This window comes from Hyla sarda, chromosome 8 (assembly GCF_029499605.1).
Source record: "Hyla sarda isolate aHylSar1 chromosome 8, aHylSar1.hap1, whole genome shotgun sequence".
NCBI classification, from domain to species: Eukaryota; Metazoa; Chordata; class Amphibia; order Anura; family Hylidae; genus Hyla; species Hyla sarda.
Genome location: NC_079196.1, coordinates 149,737,584 through 149,764,105, shown reverse-complemented (window position 1 = coordinate 149,764,105; position 26,522 = coordinate 149,737,584). Strand labels below are relative to the sequence as shown.

At 46.5% G+C, this 26,522-nt stretch overlaps 1 protein-coding gene across 6 annotated transcripts in view; it reads left to right on the top strand.

The window, feature by feature from the left end:
• Nucleotides 1–26,522, top strand: part of LOC130284885 (uncharacterized) — a 136,754-nt gene that overhangs the window by 12,828 nt on the left and 97,404 nt on the right. For 2 of the 6 annotated variants that reach the window (XM_056535792.1, XM_056535790.1), the window contains exon 1: nucleotides 23,596–24,199. The exons of 2 other annotated variants lie outside the window; for them this stretch is intronic. The gene's annotated coding sequence lies outside the window, so the exon portion shown is untranslated. Of the gene's footprint in view, nucleotides 1–23,562; nucleotides 24,200–25,666; nucleotides 25,720–26,522 lie in introns of those variants that run through there. 2 more of the 6 variants (XM_056535785.1, XM_056535788.1) reach the window with 2 other exon arrangements.

The following is a 26,522-nucleotide window of genomic DNA, read 5'->3' as shown; positions in this document are numbered from 1 at the left end:
TTGCAACAACTGTAGGCACACTGGTTATGTATCACTGAGTTTGTGACCTAACTCAGTGTTTCACAACCAGTGTGCCTCCAGCTGTTGCAAAACTACAACTCCCAGCATGTACGGTGCATGGTGTACGGTGACTGCTGAGAGTTGTAGTTTGCAACAGCTGGAGGCACACCGGTCGTGAAACACTGAGTTAGGTAAAAAAAAAACTCTGAGTTTCACAACCAGTGTGCCTTCAGCTGTTGCAAAACTACAACTCTCAGCAGTCACCGACAGCCAACGGGCATGCTGGGAGTTGTAGTTATGCAACCAGCAGATGCACCACTACAACTCACAGCATGCACTTTAGCTGTTTGTGCAAGCTGGGAGTTGTACTTATACAACAGCTGAAGGTACACTTTTCCATAGAAAAAATGTGCCTCCAGCTGTTGCAAAACCATAAGTCCCGGCATGCCCATAAGGGAATGCTGTGAGTTGTGGTGGTCTGCCTCCTGCTGTTGCATAACTACAGCTCCCAGCATGCCCTTTTTGCATGCTGGGAGCTGTTGCTAAGCAACAGCAGGAGGCTGTCACTCACCTCCAACGATCCACGCCGGAGAGTCAGTCCCTCGTCGTCACCGCCGCCGCCGCTGCTCCTGGGGCCCCGATCCCAACATTGACGCCGGGGATCGGAGTCCCCAGCACCGGGGGTGCACGTCCCTCACCCGCTCACGTCCTCCGGAAGAGGGGCGGAGCGGGTGCGGGAGTGACACCCGCAGCAGGCGCCCTGATTGGTCGGCCGGTAAACCAGTGCCACCTCACCCCTACAGGCTCTGGCTGTTCGGGGCCATCAGAGACGGCCCCGAACAGCCAGTAATTCCGGGTCACCGGGTCACTGGAGACCCGATTGACCAGGAATCGCCGCAGATCGCTGGACTGAATTGTCCAGCGATCTGCGGCGATCGCCGACATGGGGGGGCATAATGACCCCCCTGGGCGATATGCCGGGATGCCTGCTGAACGATTTCAGCAGGCATCCGGCTCCGGTCCCCAACCGGTTAGCGGTGGGGGCCGGAATTCCCACGGGCGTATGGATACGCCCTCGGTCCTTAAGGACTCGGGATGCAGGGCATATACATACGCCCTATGTCCTGAAGAAGTTAATAAATGTGTTTTTATTTAATTTTTTACACTTTTTTTACTTTTAGTTTTTTACACTTTTTTATACTTATTGAGGGGCATTTACTAATCTTTTACTATGTAGTCTGGTTTTTACCCTGTTTTTTTCTACTTCATTTTTGACTATGTGCGACAAATTTACTAAATTGTTGCACGGCATTAATAAATTTGGCACACATAGGCAAAAGTGGGAAATTTACTTCATGTAGTAGAAAAAATAGTCTGTTCCTTTTTCCAGCTGTCTGAATAGGTTTGGCTGCTGGTTTCCTTCTGGATCTTTTGTTTTTGAGTTTTTTTTTAGCTTTTTCACCACATCTAAATAATTCAATAACTACAGTGGTCCCTCAAGTTACAATATTAATTGGTTCCAGGAAAACCATTGTAAGTTGAAACCATTGTATGTTGAGACCATAACTCTATGGAAACGTGGTAATTGGTTCTAAAGGCACCAAAATGTCATCCAAAATAGGAAAAAGTGACAAAGAAAAATAAGTAGATAACTGATATAGATAAAGCAAATCCCTACATATAAAAGTAATAAAGATCTGCTGGGAGCTGTAAATCACTGTCTATGTCAGTGTTTCCCAAGCAGGGAGCCTCCAGCTGTTGCAAAACTATAACTCCCAGCATGCCTGGACAGCCAAAGGCTGTCCGGGCATGCTGGGAGTTGTAGTTTTGCAAAAGATGGGGCCACCCTGCTTGGCAAACACTGGTCTATGTAGAGGACAGGAGCTTCTTCAGGGGTCCTGTACAGTACACGCAATGTCCCAAACAAGTAATGGAGTCGCCCTCACCTGGTGTCCAAAAGAGCAGCTAACCCTGATACAGGTAAAGTGTACAGAACATGTAATACCAGACACCAGTCAGTGCATACACTTCAGTAATACAGGGGTTTTACCAGTGAATGCCCATTTTGATTGGTTGGTTCTTCCAGCCATTGACACGTTTTACAGATCTGGACTGTCTGTAGCATTGTATGTTGAGTCTGGTTTCAACTTACGATGGTCCAGAAAAGACCATTGTATGTTGAAACTATTGTATGTTGAGGCCATTGTAAGTTGAGGGATCACTGTAAATTGTAGTCATGGCTCAGAAGTGGTAAACGGCGTTTAGTGTGTGTGTGTGTGTGTGTTTATTACATTTTTTAACACAGTTTTTTTCTCCCTAAATGTACTTACACTTTTTTTTTTTTTGGTTACTTCTTCTACAGATCTGTGTATCCTGTGGACTCCTTCGGATTCGGTGGACTACTGCGATGACCAGCGTTTTTCTTTGCTTGATGTTAATAAAATGGTTAACGAGGGCTTGTGGGGGAGTGTTTTTTGTAATAAATTTTTTTTAAAACCTGTTGTGTTTTATTTTTATTTTACTTTACTAGACAGGCTTAGTAGTGGAAGCTGTCTTATAGACTGAGTCCATTACTAAGCCGGGCTTAGCGTTAGCCACAAAAACAGCTAGCGCTAACCCCCAATTATTACCCCGGTACCCAACACCACAGGGGTGCCGGGAAGAGCTGGTACCAACAGGCCCGGAGCGTCAAAAATGGCGCTCCTGGGCCTAGGCGGTAACAGGCTGGCGTTATTTAGGTTGGGGAGGGCCAGTAACAATGGTCCTCGCCCACCCTGGTAACATCAGGCTGTTACTGTTTGGTTGGTATTTAGTTGAGAATAAAAATAGGGGGACCCTATGCGTTTTTTTTAATATATTTAATTATTTATTTAAAAAAAAAACGCATAGGGTCCCCCCTATTTTCATTCTAAGCCAAATACCAACCAAACAGTAACAGCCTGACATTCCCAGGGTGGGCGAGGACCATTGTTACTGGCCCTCCCCAGCCTAAATAACGCCAGCCTGTTACCACCTAGGCCCAGGAGCGCCATTTTTGACGCTCCAGGCCTGTTGGTACTGGCTCTTCCCGGCACCCCTGTGGCGTTGGGTACCGGGGTAATAATAGGGGGTTAGCGCTAGCTGTTTTTGTGGCTAGCGCTAAGCCCAGGTTAGTAATGGACTCTGTCTATAAGACAGCTTCCACTACTAAGCCTGTCTAGTAAAGTAAGAAAAAAACACAACAGGTTTTAAAAAATTTTTATTACAAAAAACACTCCCCCACAAGCCCTCATTAACCATTTTATTAAAATCAAACAAAGAAAAACGCTGGTCATCGAAGTAGTCCACCGAATCCGAAGGAGTCCACAGGATACACGGATCTGAAATGAGAAGAAAACAAAAAAAATGGGTTAGTACATTTTTTATCACCTGCTCACACATCTCCCGCCCCGCACGACTACAACTGCCAGCATGCCCTTACAGTAAGGACATGCTGGGAGTTGTAGTTGTGTGGTGCAGGAGATGTGTGGGCAAGTGACAAGCTTGTCCCCTGCCCCCAGCTGCAGGACTACAACTCCCAGCATGCCCTTACAGTAAGGTGGGGCGGAGGCCGGCACAGTGTTTCCCAACCTGGGACTTGTAGTTTTGCAACATCTGGAGGCACCCTGGTTGGGAAACACTGTTTTAGGCCAGTGTTTCCCAACCAGGGTGCCTCCGGATGTTGCAAAACTACAAGCCCCAGCATGCCTGGACAGTCAAAGGCTGTCTAGGCATGCTGGGAGTTGTAGTTTTGCAACATCTGGAGGCAACCTGGCTGGGAAACACTGGCCTAAAACAGTGTTTCCCAACCAGGGTGCCTCCAGATGTTGCAAAACTACAAGCCCCAGCATGCCTGGACAGTCAAAGGCTGTCCAGGCATGCTGGGAGTTGTAGTCTTGCAACATCTGGAGGCACCCTGGTTGGGAAACACTGGCCTAAAACAGTGTTTCCCAACCAGGGTGACTGTTTTAGGCCAGTGTTTCCCAACTGTTTTAGGCCAGTGTTTCCCAACCAGGGTGCCTCCAGCTGTTGCTAAACTACAACTCCCAGCATGCCTGGACAGCCAAAGGCTGTCCAGGCATGCTGGGAGTTGTAGTCTTGCAACAACTGGAGGCACCCTGGTTGGGAAGCCTGCGCAACTTACCGGCTTCCGTAGGATCCAGCGCTGCACGACACTGCCGCGCGACACTGCCACGCGACAGTGCCGCGCGGCGATCTCCGACAGCGATCGTCGCTGGAGCCTCGGAAGGGTAAGTGAACTTCTTCGCCGGTCCCCTTCAGCTGTTTAGTTTTGCAACAGCTGGAGGGCTACAGTTTACAGACCACAAACCAGTGGTCTGCAAACTGTGGCCCTCCAGCTGTTGCAAAACTACAACTCCCAGCATGCCTGGACAGCCAATGGCTGTCCAGGCATGCTGGGAGTTGTAGTCTTGCAACATCTGGAGGCACCCTGGTTGGGAAACACTGTTTTAGGCCAGTGTTTCCCAACAAGGGTGCCTCCAGCTGTTGCAAAACTACAACTCCCAGCATGCCCGGACAGCCAATGACTGTCCAGGCATGCTGGGAGTTGTAGTCTTGCAACATCTGGAGGCACCCTGGTTGGGAAACACTGTTTTAGGCCAGTGTTTCCCAACAAGGGTGCCTCCAGCTGTTGCAAAACTACAACTCCCAGCATGCCCGGACAGCCAAAGGGTGTCCAGGCATGCTGGGAGTTGTAGTCTTGCAACATTTGGAGGCACCCTGGTTGGGAAGCTTGCGCAACTTACCGGCTTCCGTAGGATCCAGCGCTGCACGACACTGCCGCGCGACACTGCCGCGCGACGATCTCCGTCAGCGATCGTCGCTGGAGCCTCGGAAGGGTAAGTGAACTTCTTCGCCGGTCCCCTTCAGCTGTTTAGTTTTGCAACAGCTGGAGGACTACAGTTTACAGACCACACACCAGTGGTCTGCAAACTGTGGCCCTCCAGCTGTTGCAAAACTACAACAACCAGCATGCCCTGACAGCCAAAGCCTATGGCTCTCAGGGCAGGAGCCCGGGCTGACATTACAGTGCAGCTGCCCGGGCTCCTCATACGGTCTCCCCGCTAACCCCCCCCCCCTTGTCTCCCGCCCGCGCCGCTCAGCTCCCGCTGCTACAAGACTACAACTCCCAGCGTGTCCTCACTGTAAGGCCATGCTGGGACTTGTAGTCTTGCAACAGCAGACAGATGGGAGTTGTGTGGCGCTGGCAGGTGAGAGGGGGGGGGGGTATAAATCACTGTAGTGTCCCGGTAGCGCAGTGAGGGTAGCGGGAAGAAAGTATGTCGGAGCACGGGCGGCAGTAGCTTTTCCTGCTCCATGTTGGAGCTGGAGTAAATTTAGTCAATTTTTACGGCCGTTGCGACAGTTTATTGCGCAACTGCGACTGTCTCAGTTAATAAATTCCTGACCACTGCAAGTAAAAACTGAAAACTAGCGTAAATTAAGCGGGAATTTTTTTTTGACTTTCTAGCTCTTGCTAGGGAAAGTCGCACAATTTATAGGGTAGGCGCAATTGCGACAATTTTGCGCCAAAAATAGTCAGAAAAAATTACTAAACCCCTTAGTAAATGCCCCCCATTGTTTTTATACACTTTTACTTATTTAATATTTTTTTCACTTTTTTTATGCTTTAGCTTTACACTTAGTTTTACACTAGCAGGCAGCATATCAGGACGTGCCTCTGGCACGTCCTGGCAGGCAATATCCAGGGCAGACCTGGGGGCCCTTTTAAAGACCCCTCCGGCTGCCCAGGTAAGCAGCAGCACCCCGCAATCTTTGCGGGGTGCTAAAGGAGAGAGACAGAGGGAGCCCCCTCCCTCTGTCAAAACTCCTTACAGCTCGCGGTCGCTTCCGACCGCGGCTGTAAGGGTTAAACTGCCGGGACCGAAGTTTTCTTCGGTCTCAGGAGTGTGGCAGGGTCCTGGCTATGTGTTACAGCCCAGTCCCTGCCGCGATCTCGTGGGTGCACTGGGCAGCACCCACGAGAACCATGGACAAGTATACATGTCCTGGTGCGGGAACGTTCATCCTGCTTGTACGTGTATACACGTCCATGGTAGTTAAGGGGGTAAGTGCACTTTAATCATCTGCTCCATAACAGGACTCTCAAAATAGGTGCCAGACAACAATTTGATACTCCACTAGGGCCCAGTGGGGTATCTATTAGTGCCTCTGTATGTGTAGTTAACTCATTTTATCGCATAAAATTTTTTATACCAGTGATGCTGTTTTCTATATAATTTATTATTGTTTCCACATATATCATTATGCACCTTGGATGGTGAGGTCCTTGGGGTAAAAGCTATAAATTTGACTTTTATTTTTCCTTTGACGCCGGTAGGGACCGGATATAGCTTTAATTACCTCGCCCTTTTTGTTGTGAGCTGCACCTTTTTGAAACTTTTACATTTTAATTAATGTTTAATAAAGTGTGTGTGTTTCACTTTTTTTTCTCTATTTTTAAATTTTTTAGGTAGTACTACTACCCCTAGCATGGAACAGACTGTTCCATGATGGGAGTAGTAGTGCCTGTAGTAATAGACATATCGCCCCGGGTCTCAGTCCTGACACCCAATGCGATCGTTCATTATATAGCAGAGATGCAGCTCTATACAGTGCTAATATCTCTGCCCTATACTCCGGCCAGTGATGGGAATAGAACATCATTCATTCATATTTCCCACCCAGAGTGGTGATTGGCCAGATGGTTGCAGTCAATTACAGCTCTGAGGGAAATATCAATGATTGAGTGGCCGGAGTACGGAGCAGAGATGCGAGTGCTGTATACAGCTGCTCCATCTCTGCAATAGAAAAGACGATCACATCAGGTGTCAATAGTGACATCCACTGTGATCTGTCTTTAACTGCAAGTACAACTACTCCCAACATGGAGCAGACTCTGCTCCATGCTGGGAGCTGTATTACCTGCATTAATAGACAGATCACAGCAAGTGTAACTTCTGACACTCACTGCGATCTGTCTATTAATGCAGGTACTACATCTCCCAGCAGTGAGCAGAGTGTGCTCCTGGGGCCCCGATCCCAACATTGACGCCGGGGATCGGAGTCCCCAGCACCGGGGGTGCACGTCCCTCACCCGCTCACGTCCTCCGGAAGAGGGGCGGAGCGGGTGCGGGAGTGACACCCGCAGCAGGCGCCCTGATTGGTCGGCCGGTAAACCAGTGCCACCTCACCCCTACAGGCTCTGGCTGTTCGGGGCCATCAGAGACGGCCCCGAACAGCCAGTAATTCCGGGTCACCGGGTCACTGGAGACCCGATTGACCAGGAATCGCCGCAGATCGCTGGACTGAATTGTCCAGCGATCTGCGGCGATCGCCGACATGGGGGGGCATAATGACCCCCCTGGGCGATATGCCGGGATGCCTGCTGAACGATTTCAGCAGGCATCCGGCTCCGGTCCCCAACCGGTTAGCGGTGGGGGCCGGAATTCCCACGGGCGTATGGATACGCCCTCGGTCCTTAAGGACTCGGGATGCAGGGCATATACATACGCCCTATGTCCTGAAGAAGTTAATAAATGTGTTTTTATTTAATTTTTTACACTTTTTTTACTTTTAGTTTTTTACACTTTTTTATACTTATTGAGGGGCATTTACTAATCTTTTACTATGTAGTCTGGTTTTTACCCTGTTTTTTTCTACTTCATTTTTGACTATGTGCGACAAATTTACTAAATTGTTGCACGGCATTAATAAATTTGGCACACATAGGCAAAAGTGGGAAATTTACTTCATGTAGTAGAAAAAATAGTCTGTTCCTTTTTCCAGCTGTCTGAATAGGTTTGGCTGCTGGTTTCCTTCTGGATCTTTTGTTTTTGAGTTTTTTTTTAGCTTTTTCACCACATCTAAATAATTCAATAACTACAGTGGTCCCTCAAGTTACAATATTAATTGGTTCCAGGAAAACCATTGTAAGTTGAAACCATTGTATGTTGAGACCATAACTCTATGGAAACGTGGTAATTGGTTCTAAAGGCACCAAAATGTCATCCAAAATAGGAAAAAGTGACAAAGAAAAATAAGTAGATAACTGATATAGATAAAGCAAATCCCTACATATAAAAGTAATAAAGATCTGCTGGGAGCTGTAAATCACTGTCTATGTCAGTGTTTCCCAAGCAGGGAGCCTCCAGCTGTTGCAAAACTATAACTCCCAGCATGCCTGGACAGCCAAAGGCTGTCCGGGCATGCTGGGAGTTGTAGTTTTGCAAAAGATGGGGCCACCCTGCTTGGCAAACACTGGTCTATGTAGAGGACAGGAGCTTCTTCAGGGGTCCTGTACAGTACACGCAATGTCCCAAACAAGTAATGGAGTCGCCCTCACCTGGTGTCCAAAAGAGCAGCTAACCCTGATACAGGTAAAGTGTACAGAACATGTAATACCAGACACCAGTCAGTGCATACACTTCAGTAATACAGGGGTTTTACCAGTGAATGCCCATTTTGATTGGTTGGTTCTTCCAGCCATTGACACGTTTTACAGATCTGGACTGTCTGTAGCATTGTATGTTGAGTCTGGTTTCAACTTACGATGGTCCAGAAAAGACCATTGTATGTTGAAACTATTGTATGTTGAGGCCATTGTAAGTTGAGGGATCACTGTAAATTGTAGTCATGGCTCAGAAGTGGTAAACGGCGTTTAGTGTGTGTGTGTGTGTGTGTTTATTACATTTTTTAACACAGTTTTTTTCTCCCTAAATGTACTTACACTTTTTTTTTTTTTGGTTACTTCTTCTACAGATCTGTGTATCCTGTGGACTCCTTCGGATTCGGTGGACTACTGCGATGACCAGCGTTTTTCTTTGCTTGATGTTAATAAAATGGTTAACGAGGGCTTGTGGGGGAGTGTTTTTTGTAATAAATTTTTTTTAAAACCTGTTGTGTTTTATTTTTATTTTACTTTACTAGACAGGCTTAGTAGTGGAAGCTGTCTTATAGACTGAGTCCATTACTAAGCCGGGCTTAGCGTTAGCCACAAAAACAGCTAGCGCTAACCCCCAATTATTACCCCGGTACCCAACACCACAGGGGTGCCGGGAAGAGCTGGTACCAACAGGCCCGGAGCGTCAAAAATGGCGCTCCTGGGCCTAGGCGGTAACAGGCTGGCGTTATTTAGGTTGGGGAGGGCCAGTAACAATGGTCCTCGCCCACCCTGGTAACATCAGGCTGTTACTGTTTGGTTGGTATTTAGTTGAGAATAAAAATAGGGGGACCCTATGCGTTTTTTTTAATATATTTAATTATTTATTTAAAAAAAAAAACGCATAGGGTCCCCCCTATTTTCATTCTAAGCCAAATACCAACCAAACAGTAACAGCCTGACATTCCCAGGGTGGGCGAGGACCATTGTTACTGGCCCTCCCCAGCCTAAATAACGCCAGCCTGTTACCACCTAGGCCCAGGAGCGCCATTTTTGACGCTCCAGGCCTGTTGGTACTGGCTCTTCCCGGCACCCCTGTGGCGTTGGGTACCGGGGTAATAATAGGGGGTTAGCGCTAGCTGTTTTTGTGGCTAGCGCTAAGCCCAGGTTAGTAATGGACTCTGTCTATAAGACAGCTTCCACTACTAAGCCTGTCTAGTAAAGTAAGAAAAAAACACAACAGGTTTTAAAAAATTTTTATTACAAAAAACACTCCCCCACAAGCCCTCATTAACCATTTTATTAAAATCAAACAAAGAAAAACGCTGGTCATCGAAGTAGTCCACCGAATCCGAAGGAGTCCACAGGATACACGGATCTGAAATGAGAAGAAAACAAAAAAAATGGGTTAGTACATTTTTTATCACCTGCTCACACATCTCCCGCCCCGCACGACTACAACTGCCAGCATGCCCTTACAGTAAGGACATGCTGGGAGTTGTAGTTGTGTGGTGCAGGAGATGTGTGGGCAAGTGACAAGCTTGTCCCCTGCCCCCAGCTGCAGGACTACAACTCCCAGCATGCCCTTACAGTAAGGTGGGGCGGAGGCCGGCACAGTGTTTCCCAACCTGGGACTTGTAGTTTTGCAACATCTGGAGGCACCCTGGTTGGGAAACACTGTTTTAGGCCAGTGTTTCCCAACCAGGGTGCCTCCGGATGTTGCAAAACTACAAGCCCCAGCATGCCTGGACAGTCAAAGGCTGTCTAGGCATGCTGGGAGTTGTAGTTTTGCAACATCTGGAGGCAACCTGGCTGGGAAACACTGGCCTAAAACAGTGTTTCCCAACCAGGGTGCCTCCAGATGTTGCAAAACTACAAGCCCCAGCATGCCTGGACAGTCAAAGGCTGTCCAGGCATGCTGGGAGTTGTAGTCTTGCAACATCTGGAGGCACCCTGGTTGGGAAACACTGGCCTAAAACAGTGTTTCCCAACCAGGGTGACTGTTTTAGGCCAGTGTTTCCCAACTGTTTTAGGCCAGTGTTTCCCAACCAGGGTGCCTCCAGCTGTTGCTAAACTACAACTCCCAGCATGCCTGGACAGCCAAAGGCTGTCCAGGCATGCTGGGAGTTGTAGTCTTGCAACAACTGGAGGCACCCTGGTTGGGAAGCCTGCGCAACTTACCGGCTTCCGTAGGATCCAGCGCTGCACGACACTGCCGCGCGACACTGCCACGCGACAGTGCCGCGCGGCGATCTCCGACAGCGATCGTCGCTGGAGCCTCGGAAGGGTAAGTGAACTTCTTCGCCGGTCCCCTTCAGCTGTTTAGTTTTGCAACAGCTGGAGGGCTACAGTTTACAGACCACAAACCAGTGGTCTGCAAACTGTGGCCCTCCAGCTGTTGCAAAACTACAACTCCCAGCATGCCTGGACAGCCAATGGCTGTCCAGGCATGCTGGGAGTTGTAGTCTTGCAACATCTGGAGGCACCCTGGTTGGGAAACACTGTTTTAGGCCAGTGTTTCCCAACAAGGGTGCCTCCAGCTGTTGCAAAACTACAACTCCCAGCATGCCCGGACAGCCAATGACTGTCCAGGCATGCTGGGAGTTGTAGTCTTGCAACATCTGGAGGCACCCTGGTTGGGAAACACTGTTTTAGGCCAGTGTTTCCCAACAAGGGTGCCTCCAGCTGTTGCAAAACTACAACTCCCAGCATGCCCGGACAGCCAAAGGGTGTCCAGGCATGCTGGGAGTTGTAGTCTTGCAACATTTGGAGGCACCCTGGTTGGGAAGCTTGCGCAACTTACCGGCTTCCGTAGGATCCAGCGCTGCACGACACTGCCGCGCGACACTGCCGCGCGACGATCTCCGTCAGCGATCGTCGCTGGAGCCTCGGAAGGGTAAGTGAACTTCTTCGCCGGTCCCCTTCAGCTGTTTAGTTTTGCAACAGCTGGAGGACTACAGTTTACAGACCACACACCAGTGGTCTGCAAACTGTGGCCCTCCAGCTGTTGCAAAACTACAACAACCAGCATGCCCTGACAGCCAAAGCCTATGGCTCTCAGGGCAGGAGCCCGGGCTGACATTACAGTGCAGCTGCCCGGGCTCCTCATACGGTCTCCCCGCTAACCCCCCCCCCCCCTTGTCTCCCGCCCGCGCCGCTCAGCTCCCGCTGCTACAAGACTACAACTCCCAGCGTGTCCTCACTGTAAGGCCATGCTGGGACTTGTAGTCTTGCAACAGCAGACAGATGGGAGTTGTGTGGCGCTGGCAGGTGAGAGGGGGGGGGGGTATAAATCACTGTAGTGTCCCGGTAGCGCAGTGAGGGTAGCGGGAAGAAAGTATGTCGGAGCACGGGCGGCAGTAGCTTTTCCTGCTCCATGTTGGAGCTGGAGTAAATTTAGTCAATTTTTACGGCCGTTGCGACAGTTTATTGCGCAACTGCGACTGTCTCAGTTAATAAATTCCTGACCACTGCAAGTAAAAACTGAAAACTAGCGTAAATTAAGCGGGAATTTTTTTTTTGACTTTCTAGCTCTTGCTAGGGAAAGTCGCACAATTTATAGGGTAGGCGCAATTGCGACAATTTTGCGCCAAAAATAGTCAGAAAAAATTACTAAACCCCTTAGTAAATGCCCCCCATTGTTTTTATACACTTTTACTTATTTAATATTTTTTTCACTTTTTTTATGCTTTAGCTTTACACTTAGTTTTACACTAGCAGGCAGCATATCAGGACGTGCCTCTGGCATGTCCTGGCAGGCAATATCCAGGGCAGACCTGGGGGCCCTTTTAAAGACCCCTCCGGCTGCCCAGGTAAGCAGCAGCACCCCGCAATCTTTGCGGGGTGCTAAAGGAGAGAGACAGAGGGAGCCCCCTCCCTCTGTCAAAACTCCTTACAGCTCGCGGTCGCTTCCGACCGCGGCTGTAAGGGTTAAACTGCCGGGACCGAAGTTTTCTTCGGTCTCAGGAGTGTGGCAGGGTCCTGGCTATGTGTTACAGCCCAGTCCCTGCCGCGATCTCGTGGGTGCACTGGGCAGCACCCACGAGAACCATGGACAAGTATACATGTCCTGGTGCGGGAACGTTCATCCTGCTTGTACGTGTATACACGTCCATGGTAGTTAAGGGGGTAAGTGCACTTTAATCATCTGCTCCATAACAGGACTCTCAAAATAGGTGCCAGACAACAATTTGATACTCCACTAGGGCCCAGTGGGGTATCTATTAGTGCCTCTGTATGTGTAGTTAACTCATTTTATCGCATAAAATTTTTTATACCAGTGATGCTGTTTTCTATATAATTTATTATTGTTTCCACATATATCATTATGCACCTTGGATGGTGAGGTCCTTGGGGTAAAAGCTATAAATTTGACTTTTATTTTTCCTTTGACGCCGGTAGGGACCGGATATAGCTTTAATTACCTCGCCCTTTTTGTTGTGAGCTGCACCTTTTTGAAACTTTTACATTTTAATTAATGTTTAATAAAGTGTGTGTGTTTCACTTTTTTTTCTCTATTTTTAAATTTTTTAGGTAGTACTACTACCCCTAGCATGGAACAGACTGTTCCATGATGGGAGTAGTAGTGCCTGTAGTAATAGACATATCGCCCCGGGTCTCAGTCCTGACACCCAATGCGATCGTTCATTATATAGCAGAGATGCAGCTCTATACAGTGCTAATATCTCTGCCCTATACTCCGGCCAGTGATGGGAATAGAACATCATTCATTCATATTTCCCACCCAGAGTGGTGATTGGCCAGATGGTTGCAGTCAATTACAGCTCTGAGGGAAATATCAATGATTGAGTGGCCGGAGTACGGAGCAGAGATGCGAGTGCTGTATACAGCTGCTCCATCTCTGCAATAGAAAAGACGATCACATCAGGTGTCAATAGTGACATCCACTGTGATCTGTCTTTAACCCCTTAAGGACACATGACGTTCTCATACGTCTCCATGTCCGAGTCCTTAAGGACACATGACGTATGAGAACGTCATGTGTTTTGCCGGCCCCCCGCAACCATCTGGAGCGGAGCCGGCGCCCGATGCCTGCTGAAATCGATCAGCAGGCATCGGGGCATATCGCCCAGGGGGGTCATGATGACCCCCCATGTCGGCGATCGCGGCGCATCGCTCGTCAATTCAGACGAGCGATGCGCTGCGATTCCGTTCCCCGCCGCTCGCCGGGCGGGGATCGGAGCCGGATGTCTGCTGATTTCTATCAGCAGACATCCTGGCAGTGTGCCGGAGGAGGTCCGGAGGACCTCCTTTACCGGCGATCGCTGCAGGACGCCGGTAACTACTAACCGGCGTTCTGCAGCGGTTCCAGGTCATCAGGGTCACGTGTGACCCTGTGACCTGGATATAGATGGTGACTGGTGGTGTAGTATACACCACCAATCACCATCCATGCTGTACTGGGGGCTGGCATTGTGGCCACCCCCTCAGTACAGTTGTGATTGGGTGGCCAAAGTGGCCACACCAATCACAATGTAATGGGAGGGGATCTGGTGGGCTAGGAGCACGTTGCTCCGTTCTGCCCACCATTCCACAGAGATCTGGTGTGCAGGACGGAGCCCCGTGCTGCCCACCATCCCCTCAGTAAAAAAAAAGTGCCCCTTGCCCCCTTTCTGTGGCCCCTTGGCACAGAAATCCCCAGGGATAGCTTTAGATTAGGTAGGGACAGGTTAGGGTTAAAAAAAAAAAAATAGTTTTTAATTTTTTTTTTTTGGCGTACCTCAGTGGGTGTCCGTGGGTCCGTAGCACCTTTAGCTGCGTGACCCCGGCCCTGCTGGGTCGCTGCGGTCTGCCGTCAGCCTTTTTTTTTGCCGCAGATCTTTTTTTTTTTTTTTTTTTCACTAAGCGTGTGTGCGGACCCTCTTAGTTATAAAAGAGCGGTCCGCCACCGTTTGTTAAAGCCCACCCGCCGCTGATCAGTCCCGTAGTACTGATCAGCGTTTTTTTTTGTGGTGCCGGCGCTTTTTTTCGGGTTTTCTAGCGTGTTTTTGCCCCCATAGGCGGTCCGTGCCACCAGTAGCAGGCGTGTACTGTGTGGCCGGACCGTACCTGTGTGTGCGGCGTGCCTCACCGCTGTCAGTGATTTATCACTGATCAGCTTTTTTTTGTGGTAAAGGCACCTTTTTCGGTAAACGCGGATTTTTTTTTGCACCCATAGGCGGTCCGTGCCACCAGTAGCAGGCGTGTACTGTGTGGACGGACCGTACCTGTGTGTGCAGCCTGTCCCACCGCTGTCGGTGATTTATCACTGATCAGCGTTTTTTTTTTGGTTCAGGCGGGTGCATTTTTTTCGGGGTAAAGCGTTTTTTTATTTATTTTTTCGGGTTTTTTGTGTGGGGGTCTGTGAACAAGCCACCAGCCACTGTCCTGGGCTGAGTGGCTGGACCCCCCACTGACTTCTGCGCCCCCTGCCGCCACAAGCGCTAATCAGTGCGCACACCACTGATTAGATAAACGCTTATTTTTTTGGTGCAGGGTTTTTTTTTGCGCTAGAAGTCCCCCTTTTTTTTAAAAGTCCCCTTTTTATTTTATATTTTTTTCTGTTAGGGCGGGTTAGTTTAGTTAGGTTAGGCTAGGGCGGGTTAGGGCGGGTTAGGGAGGTAGTATCGCACCACACCACACGCAGCACACACACCAATAAAGTTTTCCCCCCCACACACACACATACCCGTATCCCCATTAGAGTAGGGAAATGGCCCGCAGAGTGTTTTCGGCGGAGGAGGCATATGACCTAATTGCCTCCGACTCTGAAAGCATCTCAGAGGACGATGAAGACCCCACCTTCCTTATTTCATCGTCCTCCTCATCATCTAGTTCAGATGATGAGCCACCAAGGCGGCGAACTCGCCGCCATGCGGTGCCGCAAACCTCCTCTGTCCTTGAGCCTGTGCCCCATGCTAGTATGAGTCCCCCTGGCGCTCATACTAGTGAAGCCCCCCTGCCAAGGTCACTGGTACCTCGTACCGGAGAACTTGACTGGGCTGAGCCAGCGGACCACGAGCCCGTGATTCCTGAGTTTGTTGGCGACTCAGGAATCAAAATTAACATCGCCGGGATCACTGAAAAGGACTTTTTCGGTCATTTTTTCAGTGACGACTTTGTTAATTTGATGGTTACACAGACGAATCTGTACGCCCAACAGTTCGTCGCCGCTAACCCGGGCTCACTTTTAGCTAGACCCGGCGGCTGGACTCCAGTCGATGCAGCCGAAATGAGGACCTTTTGGGGCCTTGCGCTGCATATGGGTATAGTTAAAAAACCCTGTGTCAGGCAATATTGGAGTGGGGACGTCTTTTACCAGACACCCCTCTACAGTATGGCCATGACACGTTCCCGGTTCGAGGCCATTCGGAGATGTTTGCATTATGCTGATAATGCGGCATGTCCCCCCCGAACTGATCCCGCGTATGACCGCCTGTATAAAATCAGGCCGGTCATCAATCACTTCGGGGCCAGATTTTGGGAGGCCTATGTCCCGGGGCGGGAGGTCTCTATTGATGAGTCGCTCATCAGCTTCAAGGGGAGACTCAGCTTCCGGCAATACATCCCGACCAAGCGAGCGCGGTATGGCGTGAAGATGTATAAACTTTGCGAGAGTACCTCCGGGTACACTTGCAAGTTTATGGTGTATGAGGGACGAGATTCCCGCATTGAACCCCCAGATTGTTCCCCCACTCTGGGTGTTAGCGGGAAAATCGTTTGGGGCCTTTTGCACCCATTGCTAGATAAAGGTTACCACCTTTACGTGGATAACTTTTATACTAGTATCCCTCTCTTTTCATCCCTCGCCGCCAGATCCACGGTCGCTTGTGGGACAGTCCGGAAGAATCAAAGAGGCCTTCCGCCCCATCATTCCCTACATGCTCCTATCCCCCGGGGTGAGTCCCGTGCCTTTTCCCATGAGAACCTGTTGTTGGTCCGGTATAAGGACAAGAGGGATGTCCTTATGCTCACCACAATTCATGGGAATGGCAGCACCCCTGTCCCTGTGCGAGGTACCGCGGGACCGGTCCTCAAGCCCGATTGTATTCTGGACTACAATCGGTATATGGGGGGAGTTGATCTTTCTGATCAAGTCCTCAAGCCATATAATGCCATGCGGAAAACACGCGTATGGTATAAAAAGGTTGCGGTCTACATGGTACAGGTTGCCATGTACAACTCTTTTATACTGTACCAGAACGCTGGCAACACAGGGACATACCTGGAGTACCAAGAGGTAGTTCTAAAGGCCCTCATCTATGGTGATCGCCAAAGAGCGGGTCAGAGCACCTCTGGAACTTTAGGTCCCCGGATCGTCCCCGGCCAACACTTTCCATGTGTGATCCCCAACACTGGAAGGTCGGGACGAACCCAGAAAAGATGCAGAGTGTGTCACAGGAAGGGGAGACGGAGGGACACCACCATTCAGTGTGACACTTGCCCCGATCATCCGGGCCTCTGCATAGGCTGCTTCAGGGAGTATCACACTTCCATGGAGTACTAAATTTTCCATCCTTTGCCCTAAATTTCATTCCCCAGAATTCGGCTCCAATGTACCAGTCCAGGGTACATTATCTTCCAAATTTTATACCAAAATACCCTACCCCCAAAAAATCAAACCCAAAACCTCTTTCCCAATGCCCCTCATAATATCTTTGTCCCCCAAAAATGGGTCATGGGACACAGAGTCAACAGCATTGGAGGTTTGCAGTTGCCTCAAATGCGCAACGCTCTCTCTCTCCACCTGAGCGGGTTGCGCATTTGAGGTAACAGAATAGGGACGGCCCCACATATCCCCTTCCCAGAATGATGATTCAGAGTATAGGGTTTGGGGCGGGCATCATTTTTACTTTTGGCTGTACTCTGGGTCATCATTCTGGGAAAATAATTGGCATATCAGTTCTAAAATTGCAATTTTTTCCCCCCCATAGTACACTTCATCCATTCCTGGAAAATAAATGAAGGGAACACCCGTCTGTTCCAAATCTCCACTTCACCCTATACACCTTCCTTAGGGGGTGTACTGTTTGTAATAGGCTCACATGTGGGTGTTCCTTTCTTGTATTTTCCTCTGAATGTATGTAACTGTTAGGTCCGTAACAAACATCCGCCTCAAATGCAAAGAGTTCTCGCTGAGCTCTGTCGTATTTCCAGGCGACAATTCGGAGTCACATGTTAGTTGTTCCCAGAAAAATGAAGCAGAGTATAGGTTGAAAATTGCAATATTCAAAAGCTACCCTTCATCCATTCCTGGAAAATAAATTTAGGAAACACCTGTGCATTAAAAATGTCCTCTTTACCCCTATACCCATTCCTCAGGGTGGGTACTTTCTGTAATGGTGTCACATGTGGGTGTTTCATTTTTGTATTTTCCTCGGAATGTATGTAACCGTCAGCTACTGATATGCCAAAGGTCACAAATACAAAGTGACCTCTATGACTTCTGAGCCTTGTTGTGCGCCCGTCCAGCACGTTACCCCATATGTGGATGTATTTTTATAGTCAGGGGGAAAAGCCCTCCAAAATGTGTAACCCAATTCCTCATATTACCCCTTGTGAAAATGTTAATAATTGGGTAACCCCAGCATTTTACTGTAAAAAAATCTAATTTTTCAATTTATGGCCCACTTTTCAAAAAACCTGTGAGGTGTAAGTACTCACTGTAACACTGTTACGTTCCCCAAGGGGTCTAGTTTCCAAAATGTATGCCATGTTTTTTTTTTTTTTTTTACTGTCCTGGCACCATAGGGGCTTCCGAAATGCGGCATGTCCCCAGAGCAAAATTTGTAACTCCTCTTCTGAGACCTGTAGTGCGCCAGCAGAGCACTTTTCACCCCCATATGGGGCGTTTTCTGAATCAGGAGAAATTGGGCTTCAAATTTTGGGGGGTATTTTCTGCTTTAACCCTTTGTAAAAATGTTAAATTTTTGGGAAACCAAGCATTTTTGGTAAAATTTATTCTTTTTTTTTTGCATATGCCAAAGTCGTGAAACCCTTGTGGGGTATTAAGGTTCACTTTACCCCTTGTTACGTTCCCCAAGGGGTCTAGTTTCCAAAATGGTATGCCATGTGTTTTTTTTTTGCTGTCGTGGCACCATAGGGGCTTCCTAAAAGAGGCATGCCCCCAGAGCAAAATTTGCTTCAAAAAAGCCAAATGTGACTCCTTCTCTTCTGGGACCTGTAGTGCGCCAGCAGAGCACTTTTCACCCCCATATGGGGTGTTTTCTGAATCGGGAGAAATTGGGCTTCAAATTTTGGGGGGTATTTTCTGCTTTAACCCTTTGTAAAAATGTAAAATTTTTGGGAAACCAAGCATTTTTGGTAAAATTTATTCTTTTTTTTTTGCATATGCCAAAGTCGTGAAACCCCTGTGGGGTATTAAGGTTCACTTTACCCCTTGTTACGTTCCCCAAGGGGTCTAGTTTCCAAAATGGTATGCCATGTGTTTTTTTTTTGCTGTCCTGGCACCATAGGGGCTTCCTAAATGAGGCATGCCCCCAGAGCAAAATTTGCTTCAAAAAAGCCAAATGTGACTCCTTCTCTTCTGGGACCTGTAGTGCGCCAGCAGAGCACTTTTCACCCCCATATGGGGTGTTTTCTGAATCGGGAGAAATTGGGCTTCAAATTTTGGGGGGTATTTTCTGCTTTAACCCTTTGTAAAAATGTAAAATTTTTGGGAAATCAAGCATTTTTGGTAAAATTTATTCTTTTTTTTTTGCATATGCCAAAGTCGTGAAACCCCTGTGGGGTATTAAGGTTCACTTTACCCCTTGTTACGTTCCCCAAGGGGTCTAGTTTTCAAAATGGTATGCCATGTGTTTTTTTTTTGCTGTCCTGGCACCATAGGGGCTTCCTAAATGAGGCATGCCCCCAGAGCAAAATTTGCTTCAAAAAAGCCAAATGTGACTCCTTCTCTTCTGGGACCTGTAGTGCGCCAGCAGAGCACTTTTCACCCCCATATGGGGTGTTTTCTGAATCGGGAGAAATTGGGCTTCAAATTTTGGGGGGTATTTTCTGCTTTAACCCTTTGTAAAAATGTAAAATTTTGGGGAAATCAAGCATTTTTGGTAAAATTTATTCTTTTTTTTTTGCATATGCCAAAGTCGTGAAACCCCTGTGGGGTATTAAGGTTCACTTTACCCCTTGTTACGTTCCCCAAGGGGTCTAGTTTCCAAAATGGTATGCCATGTGTTTTTTTTTTGCTGTCCTGGCACCATAGGGGCTTCCTAAAAGAGGCATGCCCCCAGAGCAAAATTTGCTTCAAAAAAGTGAAATGTGACTCCTTCTCTTCTGGGACCTGTAGTGCGCCAACAGAGCACTTTTCACCCCCATATGGGGTGTTTTCTGAATCGGGAGAAATTGGGCTTCAAATTTTGGGGGGTATTTTCTGCTTTAACCCTTTGTAAAAATGTAAAATTTTTGGGAAATCAAGCATTTTTGGTAAAATTTATTCTTTTTTTTTTGCATATGCCAAAGTCGTGAAACCCCTGTGGGGTATTAAGGTTCACTTTACCCCTTGTTACGTTCCCCAAGGGGTCTAGTTTCCAAAATGGTATGCCATGTGTTTTTTTTTTGCTGTCCTGGCACCATAGGGGCTTCCTAAATGAGGCATGCCCCCAGAGCAAAATTTGCTTCAAAAAAGCCAAATGTGACTCCTTCTCTTCTGGGACCTGTAGTGCGCCAGCAGAGCACTTTTCACCCCCATATGGGGTGTTTTCTGAATCGGGAGAAATTGGGCTTCAAATTTTGGGGGGTATTTTCTGCTTTAACCCTTTGTAAAAATGTAAAATTTTGGGGAAATCAAGCATTTTTGGTAAAATTTATTCTTTTTTTTTTGCATATGCCAAAGTCGTGAAACCCCTGTGGGGTATTAAGGTTCACTTTACCCCTTGTTACGTTCCCCAAGGGGTCTAGTTTCCAAAATGGTATGCCATGTGTTTTTTTTTGCTGTCCTGGCACCATAGGGGCTTCCTAAAAGAGGCATGCCCCCAGAGCAAAATTTGCTTCAAAAAAGTGAAATGTGACTCCTTCTCTTCTGGGACCTGTAGTGCGCCAACAGAGCACTTTTCACCCCCATATGGGGTGTTTTCTGAATCGGGAGAAATTGGGCTTCAAATTTTGGGGGGTATTTTCTGCTTTAACCCTTTGTAAAAATGTCAAATTTTTGGGAAATCAAGCATTTTTGGTAAAATTTATTCTTTTTTTTTTGCATATGCCAAAGTCGTGAAACCCCTGTGGGGTATTAAGGTTCACTTTACCCCTTGTTACGTTCCCCAAGGGGTCTAGTTTCCAAAATGGTATGCCATGTGGTTTTTTTTTGCTGTCCTGGCACCATAGGGGCTTCCTAAATGAGGCATGCCCCCAGAGCAAAATTTGCTTCAAAAAAGCCAAATGTGACTCCTTCTCTTCTGGGACCTGTAGTGCGCCAGCAGAGCACTTTTCACCCCCATATGGGGTGTTTTCTGAATCGGGAGAAATTGGGCTTCAAATTTTGGGGGGTATTTTCGGATTTAACCCTTTGTAAAAATGTCAAATTTTTGGGAAACCAAGCATTTTAGATTTTTTTTTTTTTTTTTTTTACATTTGCAAAAGTTGTGAAACCCCTGTGGGGTATTAAGGCTCACTTAATTCCTTGTTACGTTCCTCAAGGGGTCTAGTTTCCAAAATGGTATGGCATGTGGGCGGTTTTAGCTGTTCTGGCACCATAGGGGCTTCCTAAATGCAACATGCCCCCCAAAAACCATTTCAGAAAAATATACTCTCCAAAATCCCCTTGTCGCTCCTTCGCTTCTGAGCCTTCTACTGCGCCCGCCGAACAATTAACATAGACATATGAGGTATGTGCTTACTCGAGAGGAATTGGGCTACAAACACAAGTAAAAATTTTCTCCTTTTACCCCTTGCAAACATAAAAAAATTGGGTCTACAAGAACATGCGAGTGTAAAAAATGAAGATTTTGAATTTTCTCCTTCACTTTGCTGCTATTCCTGTGAAACACCTAAAGGGTTAACACACTTACTGAATGTCATTTTGAATACTTTGGGGGGTGCAGTTTTTATAATGGGGTCATTTATGGTGTATTTCTAATATGAAGACCCTTCAAATCCACTTCAAACCTGAACTGGTCCCTGAAAAATATTGAGTTTGAAAATTTTGTGAAAATTTGGAAAATTGCTGCTGAACTTTGAAGCCCTCTGGTGTCTTCCAAAAGTAAAAACTCGTCAATTTTATGATGCAATCATAAAGTAGACATATTGTATATGTGAATAAAAAATAAATTTATTTTGAATATCCATTTTCCTTACAAGCAGAGAGCTTCAAAGTTAGAAAAATGCAAAATTTTCAATTTTTTCGTCAAATTTTGGGATTTTTCACCAAGAAATGATGCAAGTTACCATAAAATTTTACCACTATGTTAAAGTAGAATATGTCACGAAAAAACAATCTCGGAATCAGAATGATAACTAAAAGCATTCCAGAGTTATTAATGTTTAAAGTGACAGTGGTCAGAATTGCAAAAAACGCTCCGGTCCTTAAGGTATAAAATGGCCTAGTCCTTAAGGGGTTAACTGCAAGTACAACTACTCCCAACATGGAGCAGACTCTGCTCCATGCTGGGAGCTGTATTACCTGCATTAATAGACAGATCACAGCAAGTGTAACTTCTGACACTCACTGCGATCTGTCTATTAATGCAGGTACTACATCTCCCAGCAGTGAGCAGAGTGTGCTACATGTTGGGAGTAGTAGTACCTGGAGGTAAGGAAAGATCACAGCGGGTATCACTCCTCCTGACACCCGCTGTGATTCTCCTGTATAATGTATAGATGCAGCGGCTGCTCTCCTATGGTCCCCTGCACTGCCGTATATATACACATATTCCTATTTCCCACAGAGAGCTGTGATTGGCTGGAACCATCTGGCCAATCGCAGCTCTCTGTGGGAAATATGAATAGGTGTATATATACGGCAGTGCAGGGGACCATAGAAGAGCGGCCGCTGCATCTAGTAATTATATAGGAGGATCACAACAGGCAATCTGTCAATTAGTACAGGTACTAACAGGAACAGTGTGTTCTATGCTGGGAGTCGTAGTACTACCTTAAAAAAAAAAAAAAAAAAAAAAAACACATACACACTACAATTTTATTATTGCTACATTTTTAGGTCTCCACCCGCTCACATTAATTGATCCCTGTTTAAAAATTTATAAAAATGTTGTTATAAAAAAGATACATTTCGTTAGATACTATTTTTTCCTTCACTTACTCTATCTTTTTTTTTTTTATGGTACCCTACGAAATTTTTTGTTAAAAAAGGTATCTCCATCACTTTTTTGGATCGCTAAAGTCCAAAAAAGAATGAAAACCGCCTGAAAAGATGCCAAAGTTAAAACCCACATATAATTTTTCTTGGCATTTTTTCACTCCCATAAACTTCTATGGGAGAAAAATGCCACGATTTTGACAAAAAAAACGCCAGTGGCTGCAATTACCAACGATCTGAAAAACGCCAAAAAAGAGTGGAAAAACACCAAAAGGATAAAAAAAACGCCAAAGTGAAAAATGCCAAATGGAATAAGAATTTTGCAATTTCTCATTGATTTACAGCTCACATCTGGCCACAGCATTTTTTGGCCGAAAAAACGCCATGCGGCAGATTTGGCATTTTTCTTGGTGTTTTTGCCAAAAAAAACAAGTGGAATTCCAACCCATCTCAAGCTTTTGCAAAACTGCAGCTCCCAGCATGCCCAGACAGCCTTCTGTTGCTTGGGCACCCTGGAAGTTGTAGTTTACAATAGCTGAAGACACATTGGTTGGGAAACACTGTCCTAGACTGTAGATATTTTGTGTAATGGGAGCGCTCACATCTGTGCCAACACTGCCCAAACCTGTACGCAATCTATAATCACCTTACATTATCAGACCAGGGCACAGAGAGAAGTGGCATCTTCTTCATATATTTGGGGGGCACTCAGGACTGGCACTCGACTGGTCTTTAAGCTGTTTCTAGGATGGCAGTTAACATGGCTGCTGCAGCATAACAGTTGTCATAGCAACTGCACCTAGCTGGACTGTACTACTACAGGAACATATAAACTGCCCCAAAAACACAGTAAAAATTATAAAGATGGTAGCTATATGATTGAAACAAAGATGGGAAAGTGCTTTGTCTTCTTGCTCTCATTTCTTTTAATATAATCCATTTTACTGCTGTTGACCTGCTAGTTTATTTTACCCACCAGTCAATGGTTCAGTCCAGGCTTTTATTTTCGCTTGGTAAGACTTTGCTGATTGGTTAATTTGTACTGAAATGTAATTAACCTCTTAAGAATAGGGTCACACAGACAGGGCCGCCATCAGGGGGGTACAACTGGTACCCCAGTAAGGGGCCCGGACCCTCGGGGAGGCCCAGCTGGCCCCAACACTCTTTCTTGCGAGTCAGTGAGTGACTGTCACTAACTGACGGCTGACGGCATCACTATACACTGACTGACTGCATCACATTCTTTTTTCTTACGTTCCAGCCCTGCCCTGTCTGTGGTCCAAACTGGCCAGCGAGGCTGGAGCGAGAGGGAGCGCCGTCCGGAGGGTAGCACACTGTCACTTTAAAATGGCAGGGGCTGCAGTTGGTATGAGACATGCCTGTGCGCGGCTCTCAGTTACCAGCAGGGCCTGCTAGTAGCAACTGGCCAGTGACATCGGCTCACGTGTCCCTCCTCTTCCTGCCCAGTTCCTGCAATAGAGGAGCGGAGCAGCAGGCTACACTGCACACAGGTAATTGTATGGGAGCAGTGTATGATGGGTGGGTGTGTAAAGGGGCAGTGTGTGTATATAGCAGCTGTGTATGTGTGTATGATGGCCATGTGTGTATATAGAGGCAGTGTATGTATTTATGATGTCTGCATGTATCTATACAGTGGCAGTGTATGTGTATATAGTCGCTGCATATGTGTGTATGATGGCAGTGTGTGTCTATATAGTGGCAGTGTATATGCATATAGAAGCTGTGTATGTGTGTATGATGGCCATGTGTGTGTAAAGGGGCAGTGTGTGTATATAGCAGCTGTGTATGTGTGTATGATGGCCATGTGTGTATATAGAGGCAGTGTGTGTATATAGAGGCAGTGTATATATTTATGATGTCCGTATGTGTCTATACAGTGGCAGTGTATGTGTATATAGTTGCTGCATATGTGTGTATGATGGCAGTGTGTGTCTATATAGTGGCAGTGTATATGCATATAGAAGCTGTGTATGTGTGTATGATGGCCATGTGTGTATAAAGGGGCAGTGTGTATATAGAGGCAGTGTATATATTTATGATGGGTGTGTGTATATATAGTGGCAGTGTATGTGTATATAGTCGCTGCATATGTGTGTATGATGGCAGTGTGTGTCTATATAGTGGCAGTGTATATGCATATAGAAGCTGTGTATGTGTGTATGATGGCTATGTGTGTATAAAGGGGCAGTGTGTGTATATAGAAGCTGTGTATGTGTGTATGCTGGCCATGTGTGTATAAAGGGGCAGTGTATATATTTATGATGGGTGTGTGTATGTATAGTGGCAGTGTATGTGTATATTGTTGCTGTATATGTGTGTATGATGGCAGTGTGTGTCTATATAGTGGCAGTGTATATGCATATAGAAGCTGTGTATGTGTGTATGATGGCCATGTGTGTATAAAGGGGCAGTGTGTGTATATAGAAGCTGTGTATGTGTGTATGCTGGCCATGTGTGTATAAAGGGGCAGTGTATATATTTATGATGGGTGTGTGTGTATATACAGTGGCAGCGTATGTGTATATAGTGGCTGTATATGTGTGTATGATGGCAGTGTGTGTCTATATAGTGGCAGTGTATATGCATATAGAAGCTGTGTATGTGTGTATGATGGCCATGTGTGTATATAGAGGCAGTGTATATATTTATGATAGATGTGTGTATATACAGTGGCAGTGTATGTGTATATAGTGGCTGTATATGTGTATATGATGACAGTGTGTGTCTATATAGTGGCAGTGTATATGCATATAGAAGCTGTGTATGTGTGTATGATGGCCATGTGTGTATAAAGGGGCAGTGTGTGTATATAGAAGCTGTGTATGATGGAAGTGTGTGTATAAAGGGGCAGTGGGGTAGATTTATCAAAACCTGTCCAGAGGAAAAGTTGCTGAGTTGCCCATAGCAACCATTCAGATCGCTTCTTTCCTTTTTGAAAAGGCCTGGAAAAAGTGAAAGAAGTGATCTGATTGGTTGCTAAGGGCAACTCAGCAACTTCTCCTCTGCACAGGTTTTGATAAATCTTTCCCAGTGTGTGTATATAGAAGCTGTGTATGTGTATGATGGCCATGTGTGTATATAGAGGCAGTGTATATATTTATGATGGATGTGTGTGTATATACCGTGGCAGTGTATGTGTATATAGTGGCCGTATATGTGTGTATGATGGCAGTTTGTGTATATAGAGGCAGTGTATATGTATATAGAAGCTGTGTATGTGTATGATGGCCATGTGTGTATATAGAGCCAGTGTATATATTTATGATGGATGTGTGTGTATATACAGTGGCAGTGTATGCATATATAGTGGCCGTATATGTGTGTATGATGGCAGTGTGTGTATATAGAGGCAGTGTATATGTATATAGAAGCTGTGTATGTGTATGATGGCCATGTGTGTATATAGAGCCAGTGTATATATTTATGATGGATGTGTGTGTATATACAGTGGCAGTGTATGCATATATAGTGGCCGTATATGTGTGTATGATGGCAGTATGTGTCTATATAGTGGCAGTGTATATGTGTATAGAAGCTGTGTATGATGGCCATGTGTGTATAAAGGGGCAGTGTGTGTATATAGAGGCAGTGTATATATTTATGATGGCTGTGTGTGTATATACAGTGGCAGTGTATGTGTATATAGTGGCCGTATATGTGTGTATGATGGCAGTGTGTGTCTATATAGTGGCAGTGTATATGTGTATAGAAGCTGTGTATGTGTGTATGATGGCCATGTGTGCATAAAGGGGCAGTGGGGGACATGTATCAAAGATTTTACCCCTGTTCTGTGTGTATTTTTTTGCGCAAAAT